The following is a 19,751-nucleotide window of genomic DNA, read 5'->3' as shown; positions in this document are numbered from 1 at the left end:
CTGCACCTTGCGGATTCCACCATTAAAAAGCCTATGGGAAGGATCAATGATGTTCTTATTGCTGCAAATATAAATTTGGTGCCCGTAGATTTTATCGTTCTTGATATAGATTGCAATCTTTCTTGCCCTATTATTCTTGGTAGACTTTTCCTTAGAACGATTGGTGCGATTATTGATATGAAGGAAGGGAACATTAGATTCCAATTTCCCTTAAAGAAAGGCATGGAGCACTTTCCAAGAAAGAAAGTCAAATTACCTTATGAATCTATCATGCATGCTACTTATGAATTTAGTGCCAAAGATGGCACTACTTAGATCTATCTTCGCTTTTATGCCTATCTAGGGGCGTTAAACGATAGCGCTAGTTGGGAGGCAACCCAATTTTCTTTATGTTATTTGTTTTTGTTCCTGTTTAGTAATAAATTTTGCTTCTAATTTCTGTTTAGATGTGTTTTCATGTTTTATTTAGTTTTTGTGCCAAGTAGAACCTATAGGATAAACTATGATGATAGTTGATTTGGTTCTGCTGAAAAGCAGAAACTTTCCGCTCACGAGAAACAATTCAATAAATCACAGAAACGTGATTTTGCATTGATTCTTTTTTCTTATGATCAATAAAAAAATTTCCAGTACTTTCTATTTTGGTAGGATTTTTAAAGTTCCAGAAGTTTGCGTTAGTTACAGATTGCTACAGACTGTTCTGTTTTTGACAGATTCTGTTTTTCGTGTGTTGTTTGCTTCTTTCAATGCATCTATGGCTAGTAAATTAGTTTATAAACCATAAGGAAGTTGGAATACAGTAGGTTTAACACCAAAATAAATAAATAATGAGTTAATTGCAGTACCTTATGTGGTGATTTTGTTTTCTTTCACTAACGGAACTTATAAGATTTCCTGTTGAGTTTTGTGTTGTGAAGTTTTCAAGTTTTGGATAAAGCTTTTATGGACTATGGAATAAAGGGTGGCAAGAGCCTAAGCTTGGGGATTCCCAAGGAACCCCAAGATAATCAAGAATAGCCAAAATCCTAAGCTTGAGGATGCCCCAGGAAGGCATCCCCTCTTTCGTCTTCGTTCATTGGGAACTTTACTTGGAGCTATATTTTTATTTGCCACATGATATGTGTTTTGCTTGGAGCATCGTGTATTATATTAGTATTTGATTTTTAGTTTGCCACAATCATCCTTGCTGTACACACCTTTTGGGATAAGCCTATTTGATTAGAATTTGCTAGAATACTCTATGTGCTTCACTTATATCTTTTGAGCTTGATAGTTTTTGCTCTAGTGCTTCACTTATATCTTTTAGAGCACGGTGGTGTCTTAATTTTGAAGAAATTGCTAGTCTCTCATGCTTCACTTATATTATTTTGAGAGTCTTATAGAACATCATGGTTTTTTCTATGATCATAAAGTTGGTCCTAGAATGATGAACATTCAAGTTGGGTATAATAAAAACTATCATAGAAAGTGAATTGGATGCTACGATCAACTTGATGCTTGATAATTGTTTTGAGATATGGAGGTAGTGATATTAAAGTCATGCTAGTTGGGTGATTATGAATTTAAAGAATGGTTGTGTTAAAGTTAGCAAGTCCCATAGCATGCACGTATGGTTAAAGTTATGTAACAAATTTGAAACATGAAGTGTACCTGGCTTGTGCATCCTTATGAGTGGCGGTCGGGGACAAGCGATGGTCTTTTCCTACCAATCTATCCCCCTAGGAGCATACGCGTAGTACTTAGTTTTTGATGACTTCTAAATTTTTGCAATAAGTATATGAGTTCTTTTGACTAATGTTGAGTCCATGGATTATATGCACGTTTACCTTTCCACCATTGCTAGCCTCTTTGGTACCGTGCATTGCCCTTTCTCACCTTGAGAGTTCGTGCAAAGTTCGCCGGTGCATCCAAACCCCGTGATACGATACACTCTATCACACATAAACCTCCTTATATCTTCCTCAAAATAGCCACCATACCTACCTATTATGGCATTTCCATAGCCATTCCGAGATATATTGCCATGCAACTTTCCGCCGTTCCGTTTATCATCATCATGACATACATTACTTTTGTCATATTGCCATTGCATGATCATGTAGTTGACATCGTATTTGTGGCAAAGCCACCATGCATTATTTTTCATACATGTCACTCTTGATTCATTGTACCATCCCGGTACACCACCGGAGGCATTCATATAGAGTCATATCTTGTTCTAGTTTCGAGTTGTAATTCATATGTTGTAATCAATAGAAGTGTGATGATCATCATTTTTAGAGCATTGCCCAAAAGGAAAAAAAGAAGAAAGGCCAAAAAGAAAAAAAAAGGCCCAAAAAAAGAAAAAAAGAAGAAAAAAAGAAAATAAATAAAAAGGGCAATGCTACTGAGGGAGTCCCGGATTAGGGGGTGTCCGGATAGCCGGACTACCATCATCGGCCGAACTATCATCGACCAGACTATCATCATCACCGACCGGACTCCAAGACTATGAAGATACAAGATTGAAGACTTCGTCCCGTGTCCGGATGGGACTTTCCTTGGCGTGGAAGGCAAGCTTGGCGATACGGATACGTAGATCTCCTACTATTGTAACCGACTCTATGTAACCCTAGCCCTCTCTGGTGTCTATATAAACCGGATGGCTCTAGTCCGTAGGACACAACAACAACCATTACAATCATACCATAGGCTAGCTTCTAGGGTTTAGCCTCCTTGATCTCGTGGTAGATCCACTCTTGTAAACATCCACAATATCAATATCAATCAAGCAGGACGTAGGGTTTTACCTCCATCAAGAGGGCCCGAACCTGGGTAAAACATCGTGTCCCTTGTCTCCTGTTACCATCCGCCTAGACGCACAGTTCGGGACCCCCTACCCGAGATCCGCCGGTTTTGACACCGACATTGGTGCTTTCATTGAGAGTTCCTCTGTGTCGTCACCGATAGGCTTGATGGCCTCTTCAATCGACAACGACGCAGTCCTGGGTGAGACTTTTCTCCCCGGACAGATCTTCGTATTCGGCGGCTTCGCACTGCGGGCCAACTCACTTGGCCATCTGGAGCAGATCGAAAGCTACGCCCCTGGCCGTCAGGTCAGGTTTGGAAGCCTAAACTTCACGGCCGATATCCGCGGGGACTTGATCTTCGATGGATCTGAGCCACAGCCGAGCGTGCCGCGCTGTCACGATGGGCACGACCTAACTCTGCCGCCGGACAGCACCTTGGAGGCCGCACACGAATCCGCTCCGACCCATAGTCCGGAGCCGATCGCTCAGATCGAGGACGGATGGCTGGACACCGCCTCGGGAGCTGCAACTTCTACGGCGATGGAGCCGAACACTTACCTTGTCCCGCATAAAGCTCATGACTCCGAGGTGCCGGACTCCCTGCCGGACTCCGAACCTCCTGCGCCCCTGCCAGTCGAATCCGATTGGGCGCCGATCATGGAATTCACCGCTGCGGACACCTTTCAGCACTCACCCTTCGGCGATATCTTAAATTCGCTGAAGCATCTCTCACTATCCGGAGAGCCCTGGCCGAACTACGGCCAGGATGGTCGGGACGCGGACAATGAAGAAATTCAGAGCCCACCCACCACCCACTTCGTAGCCACCGTCGACGATCTAACCGACGTGCTAAACTACGACTCCAAAGACATCAACGGTATGGACGACGATGCCGAAGACAATCAAGAACCAGCGCCTACAGGGCACTGGAAGGCCACCTCGTCACATGACATACATATGGTGGACACCCCAAAGGGAAGCGATAACGAGGAACAACGGGACGCGGCAGAGGATAATCCCGCCGATAAACAACCAAAACGGCGACATAGACGCCGCCCTAAGTCCCGCCTCGATCAAAGCAGCATTCCTAACGACCCAGCGATAGAGCAGGGGAAACCAGCGGACGACGAACATACAACCAAGCAACCATCCGAACAGGACGAACCGGATAATCAACCACTTCACGGAGCAATCGACAGTCCGGACACAACACCGGAGCATAAGAACCTTCACAAAAGACTCGTCGCCACTGCAAGAAGTTTGAAGAAGGAAAAACAGAAGCTCAAAAAAGTGGAAGACATACTCAGAATGAAGTGGAGCAAAGTACTCAAGACCGCAGACAAATATGGCAATGGCCATCAAACAAAGAGCTACCCGAAGCGCAAGTTGCTGCCAGAATTTAACGAGGAAGCCATAGAACCCTCACAGTCAAAAAATAAAGAGGCCGCCTGGCCGGATAGACGGCCGGATGACAGGCCAAAAGCGACAAGCGGCGCCGCACATAAGCCGACTTATGATCCTGGGAAAACGGACGGCCCAACTAGGTCCATCTACGGGCCAAAAAAGAGGGCCCCAGGAAGTAACACAACACGACAAGTGTTCGAAGACAGCGGCACACCCAAATACAGGGGCGCCGCACACCCGCTATGTTTTACCGATGAGGTGCTGGATCATGAATTTCCAGCAGGGTTCAAACCCATAAACATAGAGGCATACGACGGCACAACAGACCCCGGAGTCTGGATAGAAGATTACATACTACACATACACATGGCTAGAGGAGATGATCTCCACGCCATAAAATACCTACCCCTCAAGCTCAAAGGGCCAGCTCGGCATTGGCTCAAAAGCCTCCCAGAAAACACTGTTGGAAGTTGGGAAGAGCTTGAGGACGCGTTTAGAGCAAATTTTCAAGGGACTTATGTCCGCCCTCCGGATGCAGACGATCTGAGTCATATAACCCAACAGCCCGGAGAGTCAGCGCGCAAATTCTGGAACAGGTTCCTTACCAAAAAGAACCAAATAGTCGACTGTCCGGACGCGGAAGCCTTAGCAGCTTTTAAACACAACGTCCGAGACGAATGGCTCGCCAGACACCTCGGCCAAGAGAAGCCAAGAACAATGGCCGCGCTAACAAGCCTCATGACGCGCTTTTGCGCAGGAGAAGACAGCTGGCTAGCAAGATGCAGCACCAGCGACCCGAGTACATCCGAGATCAGAGATGGAAACGGAAAATCACGGCGCAGGAAAGATCAGCGCCGGAATAAAGAAAAAAGCCCAAAGGGCACGGCGGTCAACGCCGGATTCAAAAGCTCGCGGCCAAACAATAAAACACTGCCTCTTAAGGACAACAGCGACGAGCTATCAAATTTAAACAAAATCTTAGATCGGATATGTCAAATCCACAGTACCTCCGGAAGGCCTGCAAACCATACCAACCGAAATTGTTGGGTTTTTAAACAGTCCGGCAGACTCAACGCCGGACACAAGGGGCTCGATGCGCCAAGCGAGGACGATGACGAACCCCACCAGCAGAGCACCGGAAGTCAAAAGACTTTCCCACAAGAAGTCAAAACAGTAAACTCGCTTCATGTGATAGTACGGAAAACCAACACGGCACTCGCTAAGACAAGTGTCGCACGGTCCACCCCAGCGGAACACCGAGATTGGATGTCAAAACCAATCACTTTCGACCATCTGGATTAGTCCAGAAGTATCCGGAACGCAGGATAGACTGCCCTGATATTGGATCCCATAATAGACGGACTGCAATTCACGCAGGTTTTGATGGACGGCGGCAGTAACTCAAACCTGCTATATCCGGACACAATCCGCAAGTTGGGATAGACCCTACTACAATTCGGCATAGCCGCACTTCCTTCAAAGGAGTGGCGCCAGGCCCTTACGCCAGGTGCACAGGTTCATTATTACTAGAAGTTGTGTTCGGGTCACCTGACAACTTCCGACGAGAAAAGCTAACCTTTCATGTCGCCCCATTTAAAAGTAGCTATCAAGCATCACTGGGACGGGAAGCTTTCGTCCGCTTCAATGCAATACCACATTACGCGTCTCTTACGCTTAAAATGCCCGGTCCACGTGGCATCATTTCATTAAAAGGTCGCCTGAGACCCCGGACACGGCTGGACGAGTCCGGAACAAATAAGCTAGGGGCTACCTAGCCGCACACCCCTTCACAAGGGTTTGTACATATAAGCCATAATGAGCTAGCATAGGCTCAACTTTATTAATCTATATTTCAATTTTTTATGCACTTTCTCGCACGATTTCTTTTCAAACTAAGTTCCTCTCTTTTTACAGATGAACAGCGTGCACACCCGTCCAGGATACGGCACAACGGAGACACAGGCGCAGACGTGCAGTAGGGACCCGTTGCAAGGACTCTTTTCAGACTAAGACCCTACGTAAACCTTTCTTACTGTCTCTTGTTGCTATAATCCCCTGGTTTCTCATTATAACCAGAGTGGAGACTGGCGTTTTGGCATCGGCCGCGCCAGAAGAACTTGCCCGTACCTGGACACAAGGGGCTTAGGGCATTGTTTTGCCCGCTATTGTAAAGACCGAACACCTTCGGGAGTGTTCGGCGTCTCGAGTTAGGCCTTATATGCATCAGCTCCGAATCATGTCTTTGGTCAAATGTTGGGTTTGCCCGGCTCCTGTGTTTTGCTGCCTTACGTTCCGTATCACCGGCTAACGCGGCACCAGGAGAACTACTGCGATTGTGCCCCAGTTCGGCTGGGCGAGCACCTCAGTAGAGAAAGCCGAAAACTGACTGTCATGATACAGCGAGAGACTGGTCAACCACTCGATCGACCATGGGAATGTTTAGAATTCCTCCGCTTTGACGAAGGGCCGTTTCCCGGTCAGGCACATACGCGCCCCAAATTCGGAGAGCGCGGTGCCCCCAGGGGCTATGTCGTAGCCCCACCCTCGAACTCCATGGCTAAGTGAAAGTGATAAAGCATTATAGTCCGGTTGCCTCGTTTGCTACGCTACCACCTCCTTTACAGGACCGAGACGTCGGATTAAGTGTGAAAACGCGCTTTTTTTTGCGAACACCCCCGCACCTTGTGCGTGGGGGCTGAAGCCGACGACTGCCATCTTTCAGGTTATACACACGTATACATGAACGGCCGCATAGGAGATATTCTATTACTTGAACGCACAAGTATAAAAGGCGCTTACATCATAAATATTGTTTTACATCATAAAAACGTTCATTCGAACGTAACATTTTTTGAGCACTGCGACTCTATTACACGAGCACCACGCAGCACTTCGCCAAAATAGTGCTCGGCGGGTAACCGGTTATCGTCCGAACCCGGGGTCGCAACAGCGGTGGCATCCATCTCTGTCCAATGTGTCTTCACACGGGCGAGTGCCATCCGCGCACCCTCTATGCAGGCCGACCGCTTCATCGCCTTGATATGCGGCACCGCCCCAAGAAATTGCTGCAATAAGCCAAAGTAACTCTTCGGCTCGGGCCTATCCGGCCAGACATGGGTCACTATATCCGTCATAGCAAGCCCGGACAACCTATTTAGCTCAGCCCACTCGGCCAAACGGTCGGTCAGCGGAAGTGAACACTCCGGACTATGGAATTGAGACCAAAACAGCTCTTCCGTCTTGTGATCCTTCTGGCTTCGAAAATGCACAACGGCATCCGCCGCACTCGCTGCTAAGTCCATATAAGGGTCCTCTGGACCCCACAGTTGGCCCAGCTGAGCATACTTTGGATCCGTAAACCTTCGGCGCAGCAGAAAAGGCTTGCCAGCTACAATATCTCCGGCCTGGCGCAGCTCTTCCTTTATAGCCCGCATTGCAGAGCGGGCATCCTTGGCTTCGGCGGTGGCCTTCCCCAGGTCTTCTTGCCCCGCTAGGCGCTCCTTCCCAAGAGCCTCATTGCGGTCGGTAGCATCTTTTAACTTCACGGCCATTTCGGCCATCTCTTCCCTGCTCCGGCAGTGTGCGACCCTTTCGGCCGCTAACTCCTCGGCCGCCCTCGAGGCCGCCGCATTACTCCTTCTGGCCTGCTCCTTGGCTTGAGCAAGTTCGGTCCGAAGGCTCTCCACAGCAGCGGCACTATCTGCATTTCACACACATGTTGTAAGGAGCTGGCTTCGGCTCCCTTACCAAGTGACCGCACAGAAACACTTACCTTGCGACTCATCAAGTCGCCTGTTGACCAGCGTGATGTCCGCATCCGCAACAGCGAGTTGCCGCTTTAGTTCAGCAACTCCATCAGTCCGGCTGGCCCCCGGACGACCCGCCACCTGCATCGGCACGGCGGAAATTTAAACCTGCGATTTTGATCCTCGGCACGCTGTCGATTTCGACAACCTACCGAGTCTCAGGGGCTACTATCTATACAGGGCGCATTCTATATGCAAAACTGTTAAAAGGTGTGTCATTTTTACGTACCTCAAACCCCGCCAGCAAACTCCTGACGGCATTATGCAACCCGCCTTCGGCGGACGAAATCCTTTCAATCACCATGCTCATCAATGCGTGGTGATCTTCTGAGATAGACGCCTTCTCAAGCAGATCCTTCAGCCGTACACCAGTTGGCGCCGAACTATCCGGCTTTGCCAAACCAGGGGGCTCCCTCCGTGACGACACTTCAGGCTCGTCCGCCCTATCCGACGGCGCCCCGGACGGAGGCGTCTCGCTCTCCATCATCTCCGGACGAAGGTCCCCCGAAGACGAGCTCATTTGCGAAGGACGGAGATCCGAACTACAAGGTAAAAACTTTAGTTATCCTCAGAAGCACAAATAGGGATGTCCCTTATTATAAAACTCCTTTCTTTCTACTTACGGCTCGTTGGAGGGCTGATTCTTTAAGGGAGATTGTGCGGCCGGGGCCTCCCCGGACGCAGGACCCTCTGGCGAAGATTTCTTCCCCCGTTTAGGGGCTTTTGCCCCCGGGTCCTCGGAGGCAGTCCTCTTCTCCCCTTGGAGGGAGGGATTCTCGATCCCCCCTCTTTCAAGAGCCTCCTTAGGCGAGGCAGTAGCTTTCCTGCTTTCCCCTTCGCCTTCCTCTGGAGGCGCAACCTCAAGCATCCGGACCAGCACGGAATCCGGCGCGGTCTCGGGGAGGGGGGCCGGACACCATATCAATTTTGCTTCCGCTATCCACTCCTGTTTAGAAGGAAGTTGGTCATAAGGCGAATCATCGAAAGGCAAACAAACGGTATGTCCGGACTTGGAACTACTTACTTGAGTATCCAGGCGATTGCAGCTTAGGCCAGCATCCTCGGTCAATTCCGGACGCGCCTCTTGCGATCCGAAGAATAATTTGTACATCTCCAGGGGTGTCATACCCATGAAGTGTTGAAGAATCCGTGGGCCCTCCGGATTGAACTCCCACAGCCGGAGAGGGCGGCGTTTGCAGGGCGGGAGACGCCTAATCAGCATAACCTGCATTACCACCACCATATCAACCTCCCTCGTTTGGAGATCTCGAATCCGGCCCTGCAGTAGGGGCACGTCCTTTGACGGCCCCCAGTTGAGCCCTTGGTTGATCCACGACATCAACCGTCGTGGAGGTCCCGGGCGGAATAAGGGCGGCGGCTTTTGTCTGCGGCCCCTCGGAACGGTAATATAGAACCACTCTTGCTGCCACGGGCCGAGCTCCTCTTGGAAGGAGCCAGCGGGCCACGGGGCATCGGCCCTCCTACTTATGGCCGCCCCGCCGCACTCCGCTTGACGCCCCCCGATCATCTTCGGCGCCACATTGAAGGTCTTCAGCCACAGGCCGAAGTGAGGGGTGACGCGGAGGAAGGCTTCGCAGACGACAATAAATGCGGAAATATGGAGGATGGACTCCGGAGCCAAATCGTGGAATTCCAACCCATAGTAAAACATGAGCCCTCTCACAAAAGGATCCATCGGGAAGCCTAAACCCCGACGGAGGTGGGATACAAAAACGACATACTCGCCGGGCTCGGGGGTGGGGATGGCCTGCCCTTCGGCAGGCAACCTGTGCGAAATCTCATAAGCCAGGTACTTGGCCTCCCGCAGCTTTAGCACGTCCTCCTCCGTGACGGAGGAGGGCATCCACCGGCCCTGGAGGTCGGAACCGGACATCGTTGAAGGTCCGAAGCGCTCGAATCTGGAGCTCTAGGTGCTGGAACTTGGAGCGGGGAGAGGATTCGATGGAGGATTGAAGAAAAGAAACGAGCCTTGGTCCCGTTATAAAGAGGGAGAATACCGAGAGCCGTCTCCGTGACCGTTTGGGACTCGCCTTCGATAGAGGGGGCGTGGCGACGGGCGCGGTTGGGTTACCCACGTCCGTATTGATGAGAATCCCGGATTAAGGGGGAACACGATCTCTGCTTCGACAAGACGTGCCAAGGAAACCGCTTCGCTAAATGCGCTGAGGTGGTAGAGTAAAAAACGATTCAAGTAATGGCTTGGTAGTGGCGTGACGTCATGCCGCAAAAAACGTCAGCAGATTGAACTTGTGTATATATTATTCTCTCTACGGTGGAATGTGGAATTTATTTTGCAGAGCCGGACACTATCCTGGTGTTCACAATCTTCTATCATTCGGAGGAGGAACCCGCCTTGCAATGCCAAGCAATATACGCGCCGGACTTATCGTCATTGAAGCCTGGTTCAGGGGCTACTGAGGGAGTCCCGGATTAGGGGGTGTCCGGATAGCCGGACTACCATCATCGGCCGAACTATCATCGGCCGGACTATCATCATCATCGACCGGACTCCAAGACTATGAAGATACAAGATTGAAGACTTCGTCCCGTGTCCGGATGGGACTTTCCTTGGCGTGGAAGGCAAGCTTGGCGATACGGATACGTAGATCTCCTACTATTGTAACCGACTCTATGTAACCCTAGACCTCTCCGGTGTCTATATAAACCGGATGGCTCTAGTCCGTAGGACACAACAACAACCATTATAATCATACCATAGGCTAGCTTCTAGGGTTTAGCCTCCTTGATCTCGTGGTAGATCCACTCTTGTAAACATCCACAATATCAATATCAATCAAGCAGGACGTAGGGTTTTACCTCCATCAAGAGGGCCCGAATCTGGGTAAAACATCGTGTCCCTTGTCTCCTGTTACCATCCGCCTAGACGCACAGTTCGGGACCCCCTACCCAAGATCCGCCGGTTTTGACACCGACAGCTACTATCTCTTTTCCACACTTGTGCTTCAAAGTAGCACCTTGTTCTTCATGTAGTGAGTCTCATAAATTGTGCTTCAATGTAGCACCATGTTCTTCATGTAGTGAGTCTCATAAGTTGTCTTTTTCATACTAGTGGGAATTTTTCATTATAGAACTTGGCTTATATATTCCTACGATGGGCTTCCTCAAATGCCCTAGGTCTTCGTGAGCAAGCAAGTTGGATGCACACCCACTAGTTTTCTTTTGTTGAGCATTTATAGCTCTAGTGCATCCGTTGCATGGCAATCCCTATTCCTCATGTTAACATCAATTGATGGGCATCTCCATAGCCCGTTGATTATCCTCGTCAATGTGAGACTTTCTCCTTTTTTTGTCTTCTCCACACAATCCCCATCATCATATTCTATTCCACCCATAGTGCTATATCCATGGCTCACGCTCATGTATTGCGTGAAGATTGAAAAAGTTTGAAATTATTTAAGTATGAAACAATTGCTTGGCTTGTCATCGGGGGTATAGAAGTTGGGAACATCTTTGTGTGACGAAAATGAAGCATAGCCTAAATAGGGATGAACTTTCTTTTGCCATGTTATTTTGAGAATACATGATTACTTTGATTAGTATGCTTGAAGTGTTAGTATTTCTTTTATCAATATGAACTTTTATTTTGTATTCATTTGGATCTGAACATTCATGCCACATTAAAGAAAAAATACATTATGAATTATGCTAGGTAGCATTCCACATCAAAAATTCTCTTTTTTATCATTTACCTACTCGAGGACGAGTAGGAATTAAGCTTGGGGATGCTTGATACGTCTCCAACGTATCTATAATTTTTGATTGTTCCATGCTATTATATTACCCCTTTTGGATGTTTATGGGCTTTATTTTACACATTTATATCATTTTTGGGACTAACCTACTAACCGGAGGACCAGCCCATATTGCTGTTTTTTTTGTCTATTTCTGTATTTCAAAGAAAAAGAATATAAAACGGAGTCCAAATGGAATGAAACCTTTGGGAGCGTGATTTTTGGAACAAACATCATCCGGAGAGCTTGGAGTGCAATTCAAGAAGCTCCCGAGGGCCCCACGAGATAGCCCCCCCTGTAGGGCGCGCCCCCTGTCTCGTGGGCCCCTCGGGCGACCACCGATGTACTTCTTCCTCCTATATATACCTACATACCCCGAAAACATCCAGGAGCACCACGAAACACAATTTCCACCGCTGTAACCTTCTCTATCCGCGAGATCCCATCTTGGAGCCTTCGCCGGCACTCTGCCGGAGGGGGAATCGACCATGGAGGGCTTCTACATCAACATCCTTGCCCCTCCAATGAATTGTGAGTAGTTTACCACAGACCTACGGGTCCATAGTTATTAGCTAGATGGCTTCTTCTCTCTTTTTGGATCTCAATACAATGTTCTCCCCCTCTCTTGTGGAGATCTATTCGATGTAATCTCTTTTTGCGGTGTGTTTGTCGAGATCCGATGAATTGTGGGTTTATGATCAGATTTATCTATGGATATTAATTGAATCTTCTCTGAATTCTTTTATGTATGATTGAGTTATCTTTGCAAGTCTCTTCAAATTATCAGTTTGGTTTGGCCTACTAGATTGGTTTTTCTTGCCATGAGAGAAGTGCTTAGCTTTGGGTTCAATCTTGCGGTGTTCTTACCCAGTGACAGAAAGGGTTGCAAGACACATATTGTATTGTTTCCATCGAGGATAACAAGATGGGGTTTATATCATATTGTATGAGTTTATCCCTCTACATCATGTCATCTTGCTTAATGCGTTACTCTGTTCTTATGAACTTAATTCTCTAGATGCAGGAAGGAGTCGGTCGATGTGTGGAGTAATAGTAGTAGATGCAGGCAGGAGTCGGTCTACTTGTTATGGACGTGATGCCTATATACATGATCATGCCTAGATAATCTCATAACTATGCGCTTTTCTATCAATTGCTCGGCAGTAATTTGTTCACCCACCGTAATACTTATGCTATCTTGAGAGAAGCCTCTATTGAAACCTATGGCCCCTGGGTCTATCTCTTATCATATTTTCTTTCAATCTACTTTTATTTGCATCTTTACTTTTTGCATCTATATTATAAAATAGCAAAAATATATTACTATCTCTATCAGATCTCACTTTCGCAAGTGGCCATGAAGGGATTGACAACCCCTTTATTGCGTTGGTTGCGAGTTCTCAGTTTGTTTGTGTAGGTGCGTGGGACTTTTGAGGAGCCTCCTACTGGATTGATAGCTTGGTTCTCAAACTGAGGGAAATACTTATGCTAGACTTGCTGCATCACCCTCTCCTCTTCGGGGAAAACCAACGCTAGATCAAGACGTAGCACTTACTCTTTGTGTGCACTTTTCGAACATGAACAGAAGGCCACCATGCACAGAAGGCCACAACAAACAAGCTCCAATTTCAATAGGATAAGTTTCCATACTCCTAGTATAATTACAAAAAGAACATCCAAAACAATACAAGTTGATCTAGATGTCATAGCATAATGATTCTTCATCCATAAGTCTAGCACAAACAAAAACCGGAAGAAAAATGAACTACAAAAATGAAGAGACATTACCTCGAACACCTTGTGTGCAGCAGGGCATCGAATCAACAGCAATCAAACATGGGCTTGTCTAGGTGGGTTGAGGGTGGGGGGATCGGCGCTGATGCATTCGTGACCTGGACCACTTGCTCTTCCCTCCTCCTCTCCGAGCCTGGATCTCCCCTTCTTCTTGTTGGAAATATGCCCTAGAGGCAATAATAAAATGGTTATTATTGTATTTCCTTGTTCATGATAATTGTCTATTGTCCATGCTATAATTGTATTAACTGGAAACCGTAATACATGTGTGAATACATAGACCACAACATGTCCCTAGTGAGCCTCTAGTTGACTAGCTCGTTGATCAATAGATGGTTATGGTTTCCCGACCATGGACATTGGATGTCATTGATAACAGGATCACATCATTAGGAGAATGATGTGATGGACAAGACCCAATCCTAGGCAAAGCACAAGATCATTTAGTTCGTTTGCTAAGAGTTTTTCTAATGTCAAGTATCATTTCCTTAGACCATGAGATTGTGCAGCTCCCAGATACCGTAGGAATGCTTTGGGTGTACCAAACGTCACAACGTAATTGGGTGGCTATAAAGGTGCACTACAGGTATCTCCGAAAGTTTCTATTGGGTTGGCACGAATCGAGACTGGGATTTGTCACTCCGTATGATGGAGAGGTATCTCTGGGCCCACTCGGTAATGCATCATCATAATGAGCTCAATGTGACTAAGTGGTTAGTCACGGGATCGTGCATTAGGAATGAGTAAAGTGACTTGCCGGTAACGAGATTGAACGAGGTATTGGGATACCGACGATCGAATCTCGGGCAAGCAACGTACCGATTGACAAAGGGAATTGCATACGGGATTGCTTGAATCCCCAACATCGTGGTTCATCCAATGAGATCATCGTGGAACATGTGGGAGCCAACATGGGTATCCAGATCCCGCTGTTGGTTATTGACCAGAGAGCTGTCTCGGTCATGTCTGCATGATTCCCGAACTCGTAGGGTCTACACACTTAAGGTTCGATGACGCTAGGGTTATAAGGGAAGTTTGTATGTGGTTACTGAATGTTGTTCGGAGTCTCGGATGAGATCCTGGACGTCACGAGGAGTTCTGGAATGGTCCGGAGGTAAAGATTTATATATGGGAAGTCCGTTTTCAGTCACCGGAATAATTTCGGGGGTTATCGGTATTGTATCGGGACCACCAAAAGGTGTCCGAAGGTCCACCGGGTGGGGCCACCTGCCCCGGGGGACTTGATGGGCTGAATATGGGAGGGAACCAGCCCCTAGTGGGCTGGTGCTCCCCTTCCCAAGGTCCCAAGGCGCCTAGGGTTGAAAACCTGAGGGGAGGGGGGTGCCTCCACCTTGCTTGGGGGGCAAGTCTCCCCCTCCTGGCCGCTGCCCCCCCCCCTCTAGATGAGATATAGAGGGGCCGGCCCCCTCTCCCCTTCCCCTATATATAGTGGCGGTTTTGGGGCTGCCAAGAACACGAGTTTCCCTCTCTCCTGGCGCAGCCCTACCCCTCTCCCTCCTTGTCTCTCGCAGTGCTTGGCGAAGCCCTGCTGGAGTGCCACGCTCCTCCATCACCGCCACGCTGTTGTGCTTCTGCTGGACGGAGTCTTCCCCAACCTCTCCCTCTCTACTTGCTGGATCAAGGCACGGGAGACGTCACCGGGATGCACGTGTGTTGAACGCGGAGGCACCGTTATTCGATGCTTAGATCGGATTCGGCCGCGATCTGAATCACTTCGTGAACGACTCCACCGACCGCATTCTTGCAACGCTTCCGCTTAGCGATCTTCAAGGGTATGAAGATTCACTCCCTCTCTCTCTCTCATCATTGCTAGAATCTCCATAGATTGATCTTGGTGATGCGTAGAAAATTTTGAATTTCTGCTACGTTCCCCAACAGTGGTATCATGAGCTAGGTCTATTGCGTAGATTCTATGCACGAGTAGAACACAAGTTGTTGTGGGTGTTGATTTTGTTCAATATGCTTACCGTTACTAGTCCTATCTTGTTTCGATGGTATTGTGGGATGAAGCGGCCCATACCGACCTTACATGTACACTTACGTGAGACAGGTTCCACCGACTGACATGCACCTGTTGCATAAGGTGGCTAGCGGGTGCCAGTCTCTCCCACTTTAGTCGGATCGGATTCGATGAAAAGGGTCCTTATGAAGGGTAAATAGAAATTGGCATATCATGTTGTGGTTTTGGCGTAGGTAAGAAACGTTCAACCATAGCGGCCACGTAAAAATTTGCAACAACAATTAGAGGACGTCTAACTAGTTTTTGCAGCATATGTTGTGTGATGTGATATGGCCAAAAGGATGTGATGAATTATATATATGTGATGTATGAGATTGATCATGTTCTTGTAATAGGAATCACGACTTGCATGTCGATGAGTATGACAACCGACAGGAGCCATAGGAGTTGTCTTAATTTATTGTATGACCTGCGTGTCATTAAAAATGCCATGTAATTACTTTACTTTATAGCTAACCATTAGCCATAGTAGTAGAAGTAATGTTGGCGAGACAACTTCATGGAGACACGATGATGGAGATCATGGTGTCATGCCGGTGACGATGATGATCATGGCGCCCCGAAGATGGAGATCAAAAGGAGCAAAATGATATTGGCCATATCATGTCACTATTTGATTGCATGTGATGTTTATCATGTTTTTGCATCTTATTTTCTTAGAACGACAGTAGTAAATAAGATGATCCCTCACTAAAATTTCAAGCAAGTGTTCCCCCTAACTGTGCACCATTGCGAAAGTTCGTTGTTTCGAAGCACCACGTGATGATCGGGTGTGATAGATTCGAACGTTCGCATACAACGGGTGTAAGACAGATTTACACACGCGAAACACTTAGGTTGACTTGACGAGCCTAGCATGTACAGACATGGCCTCGGAACACAAGAGACCGAAAGGTCGAACATGAGTCGTACAGTAGATATGATCAACATGAAGATGTTCACCTATTATGACTAGTCCATCTCACGTGATGATTGGACACGGCCTAGTTGACTCAGATCATGTATCACTTAGATGACTAGAGGGATGTCTATCTGAGTGGGAGTTCATTAGATGAACTTAATTATCATGAACATAGTCAAAAGGTCTTTACAAATTATATTGTAGCTTGCGCTTTAGTTCTACTGTTTTAGATATGTTCCTAGAGAAAATTTAGTTGAAAGTTGATAGTAGCAATTATGCGGGCTGGGTCTGCAAACTAAGGATTGTCCATATTGCTGCGCAGAAAGCTTATGTCCTTAATGCACCGCTCAGTGTGCTGAAACTCGAACATCGTCTTTGGATGTTGCGAACATCTGACATGCACATTTTGATGACTACGTGATAGTTCAGTAATGTTAAATGGTTTAGAATTGAGGCACCGAAGACGTTGTTTTTGAAACATCACAGAACATATGAGATGTTCCAAGAGCTGAAATTGGGATTTCAGGATCCTGCCCACGTTAAGAGGTATGAGACCTCCGATGAGTTTCTTAGCCTGCAAACTAAGGGAGAAGATCTCAATCGTTGAGCATGTGCTCAGATTGTCTGCATACTACAATCACTTGAATCGAGTGGGAGTTAATCTTCCAGATGAGATAGTGATGTTTCTCCAAAGTCACTGCCACCAAGCTACTAGAGCTTCATGATGAACTATAACATATCAGGGATAGATATGATGATCCTTGAGCTATTCGCAATGTTTGACACCGCGAAAGTAGAAATCAAGAAGGAGCATCAATTGTTGATGGTTAGTGAAACCACTAGTTTCAAGAAGGGCAAGGGCAAGAAGGGATACTTCATGAAATGGCAAATCAGTTGCTGCTCGAGTGAAGAAACCCAAGGTTGAACCCAAACCCAAGACTAAGTGCTTTTGTAATGAGGGGAACGGTCACTGAAGCAGAACTACCATAGATACTTGGTAGATGAGAAGGCTGGCAAGGTCGACAGAAGTATATTGGATATACATTATATTGATGTGTACTTTACTAGTACTCCTAGTAGCACCATGGTAATAGATACCGGTTCAGTTGCTAAGTGTTAGTAACTCGAAATAAAAGGCTACGGAGTAAACGGAGACTAGCTAAAGGCGAGGTGACGATATGTGTTGGAAGTATTTCCAAGGTTGATGTGATCAAGCATCGCATGCTCCCTCTACCATCGGGATCAATGTTAAACCTAAATAATTGTTATTTAGTGTTTGCGTTCAGCATAGACATGATTGGATTATGTCTATCGCAATATGGTTATTCATTTAAGGAGAATAATGGTTACTCTGTTTATTTGAATAATACCTTCAATGGTCTTGCACCTAAAATGAATGGTTTATTGAATCTCGATCATAGTGATACACATGTTCATGCAAAAAGATATAAGATAGTAATGATAGTACCACCTGCTTGTGGCACAGCCATTTGAGTCATATTGGTATAAAACGCATGAAGAAGCTCCATGTTGATGGATCTTTGGACTCACTCATTTTTTGAAAAGTTTGAGACATGCAAACCATGTCTATTAGTATGTACGCATGAAGAAACTCCATGCAGATGGATCATTTGGACTCACTTGATTTTGAATCGCTTGAGACATGCAAATCATACCACATAGGCAAGATGACTGAAAAGCCTCATTTTCAGTAAGATGGAACAAGAAAGCAACTTGTTGGAAGTAATACATTTTGATGTGTGCAGTCCAATGAGTGCTGAGGCACGCAGTGGATATCATTATGTTCTTACTTCACAGATGATTTGAGTAGATGCTGAGTATAGTTACTTGATGAAACACAAGTCTGAATTATTGAAAGGTTCAAGTAATTTCAGAGTGAAGTTGAAGATTGTCGTGATAAGAGGATAAAATGTCTATGATATGATCATAGAGATGAGTATCTGAGTTATGAGTTTGGTATACAATTAAGACATTGTGGAAATTGTTTCACAACTAATACCGCCTAGAACACCATAGTGTGATGGTGTGTCCGAACATCATAGTTGCACCCTATTGGATATGGTGCATACCATGATGTCTCTTATCGAATTACCACTACCGTTTATGGGTTAGGCATTAGAGACAACCGCATGCACTTCAAATAGGGCACCACGTAATTCCGTTGAGATGACAGTGTATGAACTATGGTTTAGAGAAAGCTAAGCTGTCATTTCTTAAAAGTTTGGGGCTGGGAAGCTTATGTGGAAAAGTTTTAGCCTGATAAGCTCAAACCCAAAACGGATAAATGCATCTTCATAGGACACCCAAAATAGTTGGGTATACCTCCTATTTCAAATCCAGAAGCAAAAGTGATTGTTTCTAGAAACGGGTACTTTCTCGAGGAAAAGTTTCTCTTAAAAGAATTGAGTGGGAGGATGGTGGAGACTTGATGAGGTTACTGAACCATCACTTCAACCAATCTGTAGCAGGGCACAGGAAGTTGTTCCTATGGCGCCTACACCAGTTGAAGTGGAAGCTGATGATAGTGATCATGAAACTTCGGATCAAGTCACAACAAACCTCGTAGGTCGACAAGGACGCGTACTGTCGTGGTTCTAAGCCTGACAGTAGAATAGGGGGTAGGTATGGAGAGGCAAGATCCTAGCTATGGAGTAGTTTTATACGCAAGGGAGTTACGAGTTCGGGCCCTTCTCGGAGGAAGTAACAGCCCTACGTCTTGGAGCCCAGAGGCGATCGACTGGATTATATGCGTATGAGTTACAGAGGTGCGAACCCTTCTGCCTGTGGAGGGGGTGGCTTATATAGAGTGCGCCAGGACCCCAGCCAGCCCACGCAGCGGAGGGTTCAATGTACATAAAGGCCTGGCGTTACTGGTAACGTCTTACATAAAGTGATATCATGGTCATAAAGACTACTTAATAACAGGCCATTTGGATGCAGAGTGACCCTAGATCTCCTGGTGGTCGAGTGAGTCTTGATGGTCGAGTGTCTTCGAGTCCGTCGAGTGGAACCCTTCTAGGTCGACTGAAAGACAATTTCTTCTAGAAATGTCCTTGGGGAGGGTACCTTGGATAGGTCCATGACCCTACCCTAGGTACATGGCTTCATCATTAGCCCCAGAATGGATCGAGGTTTGAGTGAGGAAGGAGTTGAGAATTCTTCCGACCTGCTTTTCGTGCTGCGAGACTGTCTTACTCTGGACCAATGACTTTTTAGTGATGG

The sequence above is a fragment of the Triticum aestivum genome, chromosome 7B (assembly GCF_018294505.1).
Source record: "Triticum aestivum cultivar Chinese Spring chromosome 7B, IWGSC CS RefSeq v2.1, whole genome shotgun sequence".
Classification (NCBI taxonomy): Eukaryota; Viridiplantae; Streptophyta; class Magnoliopsida; order Poales; family Poaceae; genus Triticum; species Triticum aestivum.
The sequence above is the reverse complement of the archived record's forward strand: the minus strand, read 5'-3'. Positions refer to the sequence as shown.